This window comes from Dromiciops gliroides, chromosome 4 (genome assembly GCF_019393635.1).
Source record: "Dromiciops gliroides isolate mDroGli1 chromosome 4, mDroGli1.pri, whole genome shotgun sequence".
Classification (NCBI taxonomy): Eukaryota; Metazoa; Chordata; class Mammalia; order Microbiotheria; family Microbiotheriidae; genus Dromiciops; species Dromiciops gliroides.
The window spans coordinates 230162037-230172254 of NC_057864.1; the positions used below are offsets into that span (position 1 = coordinate 230162037).

The window sequence follows — 10218 nt, forward strand, 5'->3', positions numbered from 1 at the left end:
ATTCTTTCAAAGGGAAGATGAATTTTTTCACTCTCAAAAACTTTATATGTTTTCTTAGAAGTCCAAGTTTTAAGCTGCGTGGAGAATTTTAAACATTGTGTCTATTGTCATTGATACAAGGGGAGGGAGGAGGTGAGTTTAGAGAATGTTGAACTCACTAAGGGTATTCAAAAACATGTTAGTAATACCTTTTGTTTCCCCAACAATGTGAATAAAAGCATCATTCAAAGTCATTTTTATCATATAATGATTTGGGGGATTTGGGAACTTCCTTTTTCTGTTTCCTTCATAGGGGGAAAAGGATGTTTAATGTGAACAAAATAGGTGAGTAAGAGTCAGAAATTTTACTACTGTAAAATTCAAAAGGAAGAGATAGTAGGAGATAGCTGAATGTGAAGGAGCCTAGGGACTTTGAATTAGCATGATACCAGAGAAAATTTCATATCTTAGGGAGTTATTTTAAAAAATAACACCTATCTATAGGTGTCACCCTACTAATTTCATTAGTTCCTTACTGGCTCCCTTTACAGCAAGAGCAGTGATGAAGATGACAGCAACTGCGATGTTATAATCTGTATAAATATACAAAAAATTCAGTCAAGATTGTGTGGTAACACATACATATAGTGTTGTCTATTTATCTTATTATCTACTTATCTTGGACACTCTTAGAGTGCCCAAATCTAAAATCCATTACACACAATGCTTTGTCTCAAGTTACTTCAGGGTTTTGTGTGTGTGTTTGTGAATGTGCCTTTGTGGACATAGAAAATACAAATTCAACCCATCCTTTATTTTACCCTCACTCTTTGGATTCTATCTGGAGCATTGTGTTCTATTCTGGGCACTGAATTCATTTGATGTGAGAATAGGTTGAAGGAACTGAACATGCTTATCCTGGAGAAAAGAAGACTCATGGAGGTAGAAGGGAACATGATGCCTATCTTCTAGCATTTGAAGGCTTATTGTGAGGAAGAAGGATTAAACTTGTTCTTTTTGAGTTACATGATCAAACCAGGAATGAGTGGAAATTGCAAAGGGGCTAATTTAGGCTTGATGTCAGGAAAAACTTCCTAACAATTAGACCTGTTCCAAAGAGGGACATATTATAATCATTTTATACATACTTCTATTTATCATTTCTTTCTCTGGGTGCAGATAGCACCTTCATTTTTCTCTACTCACTCTGTAGTGAGGTTATATCAGAATTTCAGGACAGTCATGTGGGACAGCCTTCTTTGGCAAAAGACATAATGTTCAAAGAACTCTCTTATGTGGTCAATTCATGCAACAGCCAGTGGTCAACCAGTCAGCAACTATTTATCACCTTTATCATTAAATCAAACTGCTTGTTTTCTAGAGTGTGTGTGTGTGTGTGTGTGTGTGAGAGAGAGAGAGAGAGAGAGAGAGAGAGAGAGAGAGAGAGAGAGAGAGAGAGAGAGAGAGAGAAATAACTGTGCATTCAAACTAGCTTATATTTTAGGTGAGGGAGGTATAGGATGGAAATGTTGGCCAACAGAGATACTGTAATAGTTCAGCATATCTCATATTCTGTAGTAATGGTCTCAGAGTCAGGAAGACTCAAGTTTAAATCCTACCTCAGACACACTAGCTATGTGACCCTGGACAAGTCAAATGACATCTCTCAGCCTCAGTTTCTTTATCTGTAAAATCTTTATCTGCAAAATCTATAAAATAATAGCACCTACATAAAAGGTTTGTTGTAAATGAAATATTTGTAAATTGCTTGGCAACCATAAAGTGCTATATAAATGTTAGCAATTTCTAGCAATTACTTAAATGTGAATTTTTATTAGAATTATTCCATGTAATTTCTATTATATTGACTTTTAGGTTAAATTGGTAATATGGAGATAAAGAATGAAACATCAACAGATTTTATTCTCCTAGGTCTCTTCCCTGAATTCGAATGTCCAAACATACTCATCTTAATCATCCTCTTGATCTACACCATTGCTTTTATTGGAAATACTGTTTTAATTCTATTGATCTGGTTGGATTCCCACCTTCACACTTCAATGTACTTCTTGCTAAGCCAGCTATCCCTTATAGATTTGGCTTATATCTCCAGTACTGTTCCCAAGATGGCCACCAATTATGTCACAGGGAGAAAAAACATGTTCTATTTTGCTTGTGCAGTTTAGATGTTTTTCTTTTTGATTCTTGGGATTGCTGAGTGTATCCTCCTAAGCCTTATGGCCTATGACCAATATGTGGCTGTCTGTAATCCACTGAGGTACTCAATCTTAATGAGTCACACCATTTGTCTACAGATGGCTGCTGGATCCTGGATTGGAGGTACAATAGCATCTTTAGTTCATACCATTTATCCAATGACTTTCCCAACCTGTGGTCACAGGGAAATTAACCATTTCTTCTGTGAGATGCCTGCTATACTAAGACTCTCCTGTGTTGACACTTCAGCCTATGAGATGGTGATATTGGTGACAAGTATTATGTTTCTCTTAGTCCCCTTTGTACTCATTCTTGCTTCTTACACTATCATCATCCTTACAGTCCTCCACCCGAATTCACCAAAACAAGGCTCTGGCAACATGTTCCTCTCATCTGACTGTGGTTAGCCTATACTTTGGACAGGCCATCTTTATCTATATGACTTCTAGGTCTTCCCATACACCAGAGCAAGACCAGATAGTTGCTGTGTTTGGTACCATGGTCACCCCCATGCTGAATCCCCTCATCTATAGTCTGAGAAACGAAGAAGTGGTGGGAGCTTTAAGAAAGATACTCGGAAGATTATGCAATTATAAAAACATGCCTTTCTTACATTGTCATCAGATCCAGAAATGCCATCCTCTTTTTCCTGATTAGTCAAAGTCATCTTAATAGGACTTAATAAGTGTCTATGATGTGCCAGGTCCTGAGAAGGCTAAGATGAAAATGATTGAGTTTATGCTCTCAAGGAGCTTACATTTTAATGCAGGAAGGATATGACATATATATGCAATAGTGCAAATACATAATTCCAAATTGCTCGCCAGAATGGTTGGATCAATTCACAACTCCACCAACAATGTATTAGTGTTCCAATTTTTCCACAGCTCCAACATTTATTATTTTCCTTTTTGTCATACTAGCCAATCTGATAGGTGTCAGGTGTTACCTCAGAGTTGTTTTAATTTGCATCTTTCTAATCAATAGTGATTTAGAGAATTTTTTTCATATGGGAATAGTTAGCTTTGATTTCTTCTTCAGAAAACTGCCTATTCATATCCTTTGACCATTTCTCAATTGGGAAATGACTTGAATTATTATAAATTTGATTTAGTTCCTGATATATTTTAGAAATGAGGCCTTTATCAGAAGTACTGGCCATAAAAATTGTTTCCCAGCTTTCTGCCTCCCTTCTAATTTTGTTTGTACAAAACCTTTTTAATTTAATGTAATCAAAATCATCCATTTTTCATTTCATAATATTCTTTCTCTCTAGTTTGGTCATAAACTGTTCTCCTTTCCAAAGATCTGAAAGGTAGATTATTTCTTCCTCTCCTAATTTACCTATGGTATTACCTCTTATGTCTAAATCATGTACCCATTTTGACCTTATTTTAGTATAAGGTGTAAGATGTTGGTCTATGCCTAATTTCTGCCATACTATCTTCCAGTTTTCCCAGCAGTTTTTGTCAAATACTGAACTCCTATCCCAGGAGCTGGAGTCTTTGGGTTTATCAAACAGTACATTACTAATGTCATTTACTACTGTGTCTCCTATGCCTAGCCTATTCCATTGATCCTCCACTCTATTTCTTAGCCAGTACCAGATAGTTTTGATGACTGCCACTTTATAGTAGAGCTTCAGATTTGGTACAGCTAACCCAACTTCCTGCGCATTTTTTTTTTTCATTATTTCTCTTGATATTCTTAACTTTTTGTTTTTCCATATGAATTTTGTTATTATTTTTTCTAGCTCTATAAAATAATTTTTAGGTAGTCTGATTGGTATGGCACTGAATAAGTAAATTAATTTAGGTAGAATTGTCATTTTTATTATATTGGCTTGGCCTATCCATGAGCAATTGATATTTTTTCAAGGAATTACTTCTGTTTGTTTTTACCCTCCCAACTCGGAAAGCCCTCTTTTTTTCCAAGTAGAAATAAGATTATCTAAGATATGGCTTATACCCTGTTAATTGTATGCTCTTAATTAATTGGTCTTATTTGATTAATTGTTTTTAATACATAAAAATTTATCTCCCTCTGTATTGGGGTCCATTGCCAAAGCTGAGAGGGTCTGGTTCCAATTTGTTATGCAATTGACATGCATTGCTTAATAAATTGATATGCATAAAAGTTTGAACATTTGTTTCCTCAGTTATTTCATATTTCAACATTCAGTTTTTGGTGGAGCAAGCCAAATCAAATCAGGACTCTGTCATGAATAAAACCCCAAGAGATAGAGTTTCTAGGTATTGATAATCAAATGATTAATTTGGCTAGCCAATAATCAATAAATTGATGGTCAGTTATTCATTTGGGTAACCAAAGAGGCTAAGGGACACTCTGAAATGCCTTAAATCAGGTGTGTACCTTCTGACAGGGTACCCTGACAAATGAAACTCAAACTGATTGGTGGACACTTAGTGAGGAGGTGGGCTAAGAGTCTGCAGCTGCTCATGTTAAGAACATGGCTTGATTTTGAGACTTAGGAGCCTCAAGGTATCTGAGCAGGGGAAGCCATTTTCATCCAGACTTCTATGACTAGTTTTCTCCTTCATGAGTTTAGGGTCACCCTAACCTCTAACAGAGGGAACTGTGAGAAAATTATTAATAATAGGGGGATTGGGACTCCCAGGGTCCCCTGCTGAGAGAGCTGGGCCTGACCTTTCTTAAGGTCAGCCCAGAATCAGGAAGTTACCTCATTCAAAACCATACCTACCTGAAAGCCTTGTTCCCACCTGGGCTTTGACATCAGCATGACTGCGCCAAACCACCCTCAAATCTAGTGACCAAAAGATTTGAAAGATGCTAGCTTTGTGCAATGTATAAGGATGGGCTCTGCTCCTGTCTGCAGCAAGCTTGCACAGACATTCTCTCACTTTGGCCCAGGAACTTGGTGAGAGGAGATGCAGCCCTCTAGGATTCCCTGTTTTATCTCTTCTCTCTCTTCTATTTCCTAACTAGGCTTTCCTATCTTTCAGAGCCATGCACACTCTACTAATACTTAATATACTTTAATAAATGCTTAATGCTCCCAAATTGATATAGTAGCCCCTAATTTCTAAGTAACAAATATATAACAAACCCCAGCTCCTTTTCCCTACAATTGGGACAGAAATAGGATGACCACACCTAGGTTTTTTTTTGTTGTTTTTTTTTTTTTTAGGCAATGGGGGTTAAGTGACTTGCCCACGGTCACACAGCTAGTAAGTGTCAAGTGTCCGAGGCCGGACCTGAACTCAGGTACTCCTGAATCCAGGGCCGGTGCCCTAACCACTGCGCCATCTAGCTGCCCCCTCCACATATAGTTTTACTCAACACAGGACCAAGGACAGGAGTTCCTTCCCTCAGGGAAAGGAGTCAACCCAGACTGGATTATGTTTATACTATAGATAGAAATCAGGTTTCCCAGTTGGGTGGGGTCCCAACAAACCTATTTAACAAGCATGTGCCTTGGAGGTTAGGAGTAATTATATCAATCATGTTCTTCAGAGACTGACTGACCTTTTCAGGAGTAGGGTCTTAAGGAAAATAGGAGGAAAAGGATGGATCACAAATTAATAATTAATTATTAATATAATAGTATAATATTAATTTTTCTCAATTCCAATCCCTGGGATGACAGCCTGTCAGAAAAAAAATTCCCTAGAGTATTTCACTTAATCTTTCACTGAGGGACTTTTTTGTGTGGTACCATCCTCAGAAGTTGGACTCTCCTTGATCCTAAATTCTTCTGACTTAGGGTAAAGTTTAGCCTACACTGCTGGAGATGATTTATATCCAAACTGAAGGTCAAGGAAGGGTTAGGTTTAGGTTTAGGATTAGGTTTATCCATACTCTGAAGGTTGGGAAAGGGTTAGGTTAGATTAGGGTTACCCCAACCCTAAAGGTTAGGGAAGGATTACTCTTTTGAAGGGATTATGTGTTCCAGTAATAACAAAAAACTGAAGAATCAGTTCAGGGTGAAGAGCAGAAATTCTTATTGACCTGGAACTTCCCATAGAGGAGTGGAGGTAGTGAGTAAAAGGTAGAGTTCTCAGATTATGGTAAAACATATCAAGATATAAATGGGTCCTGAAATTGGCCTGAAGAAGGGACTCTTAATTACAGCAGCTAGCAAGTATGTTTGCCTTATTATTTTATCTGTTTTTGTTTCTTTGTAAAATGCAGAAAGAAAAAAATCTTTGTCTTGTGTTTAGTGTTATTTGTAGATTTTGCTATATTGTAAGATTTTTAAGGGAAAATGTAGCCAGCCAGAAAAACTATTAAAAAGCTGCAGCTAAAGAGTTTAGAATGCTGGGGAATATTAATGAAGTTTCATACCTGAAGCACTTTCTTTTAAAACTTTTCTTCTAAAACTTTAGATACTATGGTATAGGGACATATAGGCCCCATACAGGCAATATTGCTTCATTGTCTATGGTACCTTTTATAAAACTGTATTTATCTCTTTAATTAAAACAATTTTAGCCATAACTTTGAAATTATGTGGCTACCTCTACCTTTTTTTTATCCGCTGAAGCATAATAAATTCTACTCCAAACCTCCATTTTAACTGTGTGTATCTCTCATTTTTAAATGTGTTTCTTGTAAACAATATACTGTTGGATTCTGATTTTAATCTATTCTATTTGTTTCCATTTTATGGGTGAATTCATCCTATTCACATTCAAAGTTATAATTACCATTTTGGAATTTTCCTTCATTTTATTTTTACTCACTATTTTCCTTCTCAGCCTCTCTTTTTACCCTGTTCCTGTACTCCTACCTTCTATAAAACCCTTGTGCCCTGCTGTTGCCAGCTACCCTGCTTTGCCTAATCTTTCTGCAATCTTCCTTTGGTGATGTTCCTCTTCCTATTTGGGAAATTTTAACCTGCTCTTCTGCTTTTCATTCCTCCATCTCAACCTTCTAGTGCTCTCTGCTCACCCTGAATTCCTAAGTTCTTACTCCTACCAACATTCTAGTCCTTTTGGGAGAATGATACTGTCGGGAAAGTTTCTAAGTCTGACAGAGGAACAGAAACAACGAAGTCTCCAGACTGAATCAAATAGGTTTATTGAGAGAGACAATAAAGCCGGTCAATAAGGGGTTGGACCTGAAAGACCTTGAGTTACAAAATCAATGGGTTTTTATACCCCTCCAAAGTTTGTATGCTTCTGTTTAATTGTAATTAAACAGTATCTAAAATTAAAGCATCTTCTTAGGAAATAGAGAAAATGCCTACACGACAAATGTCAGCATTTTCCATTACTCATATCATCCTTCTTGTGACAACAAGGTCATAACTCTGGGGCATGACCCCTTTCAATCAAATATATCACTAGTGAGCTGCATGATCTTCTTTTGTCAAGCACAATGCCCAGTAGTTTATAAAATATAAAATTGCTGACTATTGTATCTTCTGATATTACTTAATGCTTGAGTTTGGAAAGTGTCATCTGACATTATTAAGTAGTAAGAAAAGAAACTTACTCTACTAATACAATTAAAATATGATATCTAAATATAATAAATCATAGTATTTTTAGTTAATATACTGATTATTATTATAATTAAATCACTTTAAATCTCTAATAACTAAGGGGTAGGGAAAATCTCACTCACATTCTCTGGGGCAGTCTTCTAGCCTTTTCCAGTTCCTTACAACTCTGCTCTTCAAAGAATACCTTACACCTTTCATTCCACTCTAGGGTGCCTGAAAACCCATTCTTCTACCAACTAGATCACTTAAAAATTTTTTTTTTGCAGTTCAATGAGGGTTAAATGACTTGCCCAGGGTCACACAGCTAGTAAGTGTCAAGTATCTGAGGACGGATTTGAACTTAGGTCCTCCTGAATCCAAGGCCAGTGCTTTATCGACTGCACCATCCAGCTGCCTCCCAGATCACTTTTACATGGGTTTTCATCCTTTATTCCTCTGCACATTCTTATGGCTTGCCCCCTCAAAACAACTTGATTGATTATAGTTTTATCTTAAATCACATTTTTAAAGCCAGTTTCAATTTCCAGACCATAATTCCATTCCTCTAGTAATTTGGTAAATTAAACACACACACACACACACACACACATACATACACACACACACACACACACACAAATCATCTTCAGAGTATTTGACACATTATGAAAATTGTCTTTTTCTTTTGTAGGACCTTTTCAATTTGTCCTGATTGATTAATGAATATATATTATGAATAGGAGAAACCATTTGGAATAGGATAAGCCATTCAAGGGGTAAGATTGTATTTCATCAAAACTTACCAGAGAATCCCCCTTTGCTGTTTGGCTGATAGAAAATGAGGAGTAATTCAAGCAAAGGATTCAGTTTGGAGTATCCTCAGGGTAGTTTCAGTTAAATATCCTTCTTTTTCTTGTGGCTATATAAATCTCCTTTTGTTAACTGTTAATTGATCTCTGTTGAAAATTAAATATGTTTCAATTGCCAGTCTCTTACAAAAATATGATAAACAGATCAGAGAAATTAATTTTATAATATCTCCTACAAAAAAATAAAATCAGATCAGAGACATGTCTCCTCCAGAACAAAACCAGATCAGAGAACATAATATCTCCTACAGGATACGCCAGATCAGAGATAGACAGGAAAAACATAATATCAATTTATTTTGTTCCAAGAAGAAATATAACATGATAATGCTGAAGACCCTTCAAAGATTCCTTCTTTCTAAGGGTTTTTAAGGTTTCTTTGCTCATAGGTTACAGAATAACTTCATCAGCATGATACAAACCAACCCAAAGCAAATACTACAAATGTAAATTACTTAAACAATACAAATCTGTTTAAAGCTCAATTTAAAGCAGATGCCATGGTTAGATTATGTGGAGACAGGAAGGGTATTATCAAAGACAAGGAGGTATAGATCAGGAGAACAAAAAGATCTATTTACTTTCTTGGGAAAGAAGATAGTAAATAAGAATTTCAAAGGGGCATTTAAGTTTGTTTATTCTCTTGGGGAAAGTAAATATACTATAGTTTGAAGTCTGAGCAAAAGGCATTTTAATTTATTAATTAATATCCAAGTTCTCATAAAATCCATTTGGATAATAAGGCAGCTCCATTAAACCTAGGTGATCCATACATTCATATTAACATCTCCAATTATCTCTTTTTGTTCCAATACTGAGAAAATCTGAATATTTTTTTCCCAATACTTTTTTTTTTGTTTTTTTTTTAGTGAGGCAATTGAGGTTAAGTGACTTGCCCAGGGTCACACAGCTAGTTAAGTGTTAAGTGTCTGAGGCCGGATTTGAACTCAGGTACTCCTGACTCCAGGGCCAGTGCTCTATCCACTGCACCACCTAGCTGCCCCTAGGAAGGGAAAGGAAATACAAACTCTATTCTTCTCCTTCTCCTTCTCCTTCTCCTTCTCCTTCTCCTTCTCCTTCTCCTTCTCCTTCTCCTTCTCCTTCTCCTTCTCCTTCTCCTTCTCCTTCTCCTTCTCCTTCTCCTTCTCCTTCTCCTTCTCCTTCTCCTTCTCCTTCTCCTTCTCCTTCTCCTTCTCCTTCTCCTTCTCCTTCTCCTTCTCCTTCTCCTTCTCCTTCTCCTTCTCCTTCTCCTTCTCCTTCTCCTTCTCCTTCTCCTTCTCCTTCTCCTTCTCCTTCTCCTTCTCCTTCTCCTTCTCCTTCTCCTTCTCCTTCTCCTTCTCCTTCTTCACAATGAGGGTTAAATGACTTGCCCTGGGTCACACAGCTAGTAAGTGTCAAGTGTCTGAGCCTGGATTTGAACTCAGGTTCTCCTGAATTCTGGGCCAGTGCTTTATCCACTGTGCTACCTAGCTGCCCCCTTTTCCCCAATATTGAATATGAGCCAGGCCAGGCCAGAACATCCAATGCTTAACATAATGCCTAACACTTTTTAGGTATTACTCTCTTATAATCCAGTTTCTGATTTTATCAATCCACCAAAACTGCTCTTTCCAAAGTCACAAAGGCTGTAACTTTCGGAGCTCCCTGTGATCTATCCACATACCTCCAAATAATGCCATAAGACAA

The 10218-nt window shown here is 36.9% G+C and overlaps 1 pseudogene; it reads left to right on the forward strand.

The window, feature by feature from the left end:
- Window positions 1-1868: 1868 nt before the first annotated feature.
- LOC122754888 lies at window positions 1869-2853 on the forward strand (annotated as a pseudogene).
- Window positions 2854-10218: the final 7365 nt, after the last annotated feature.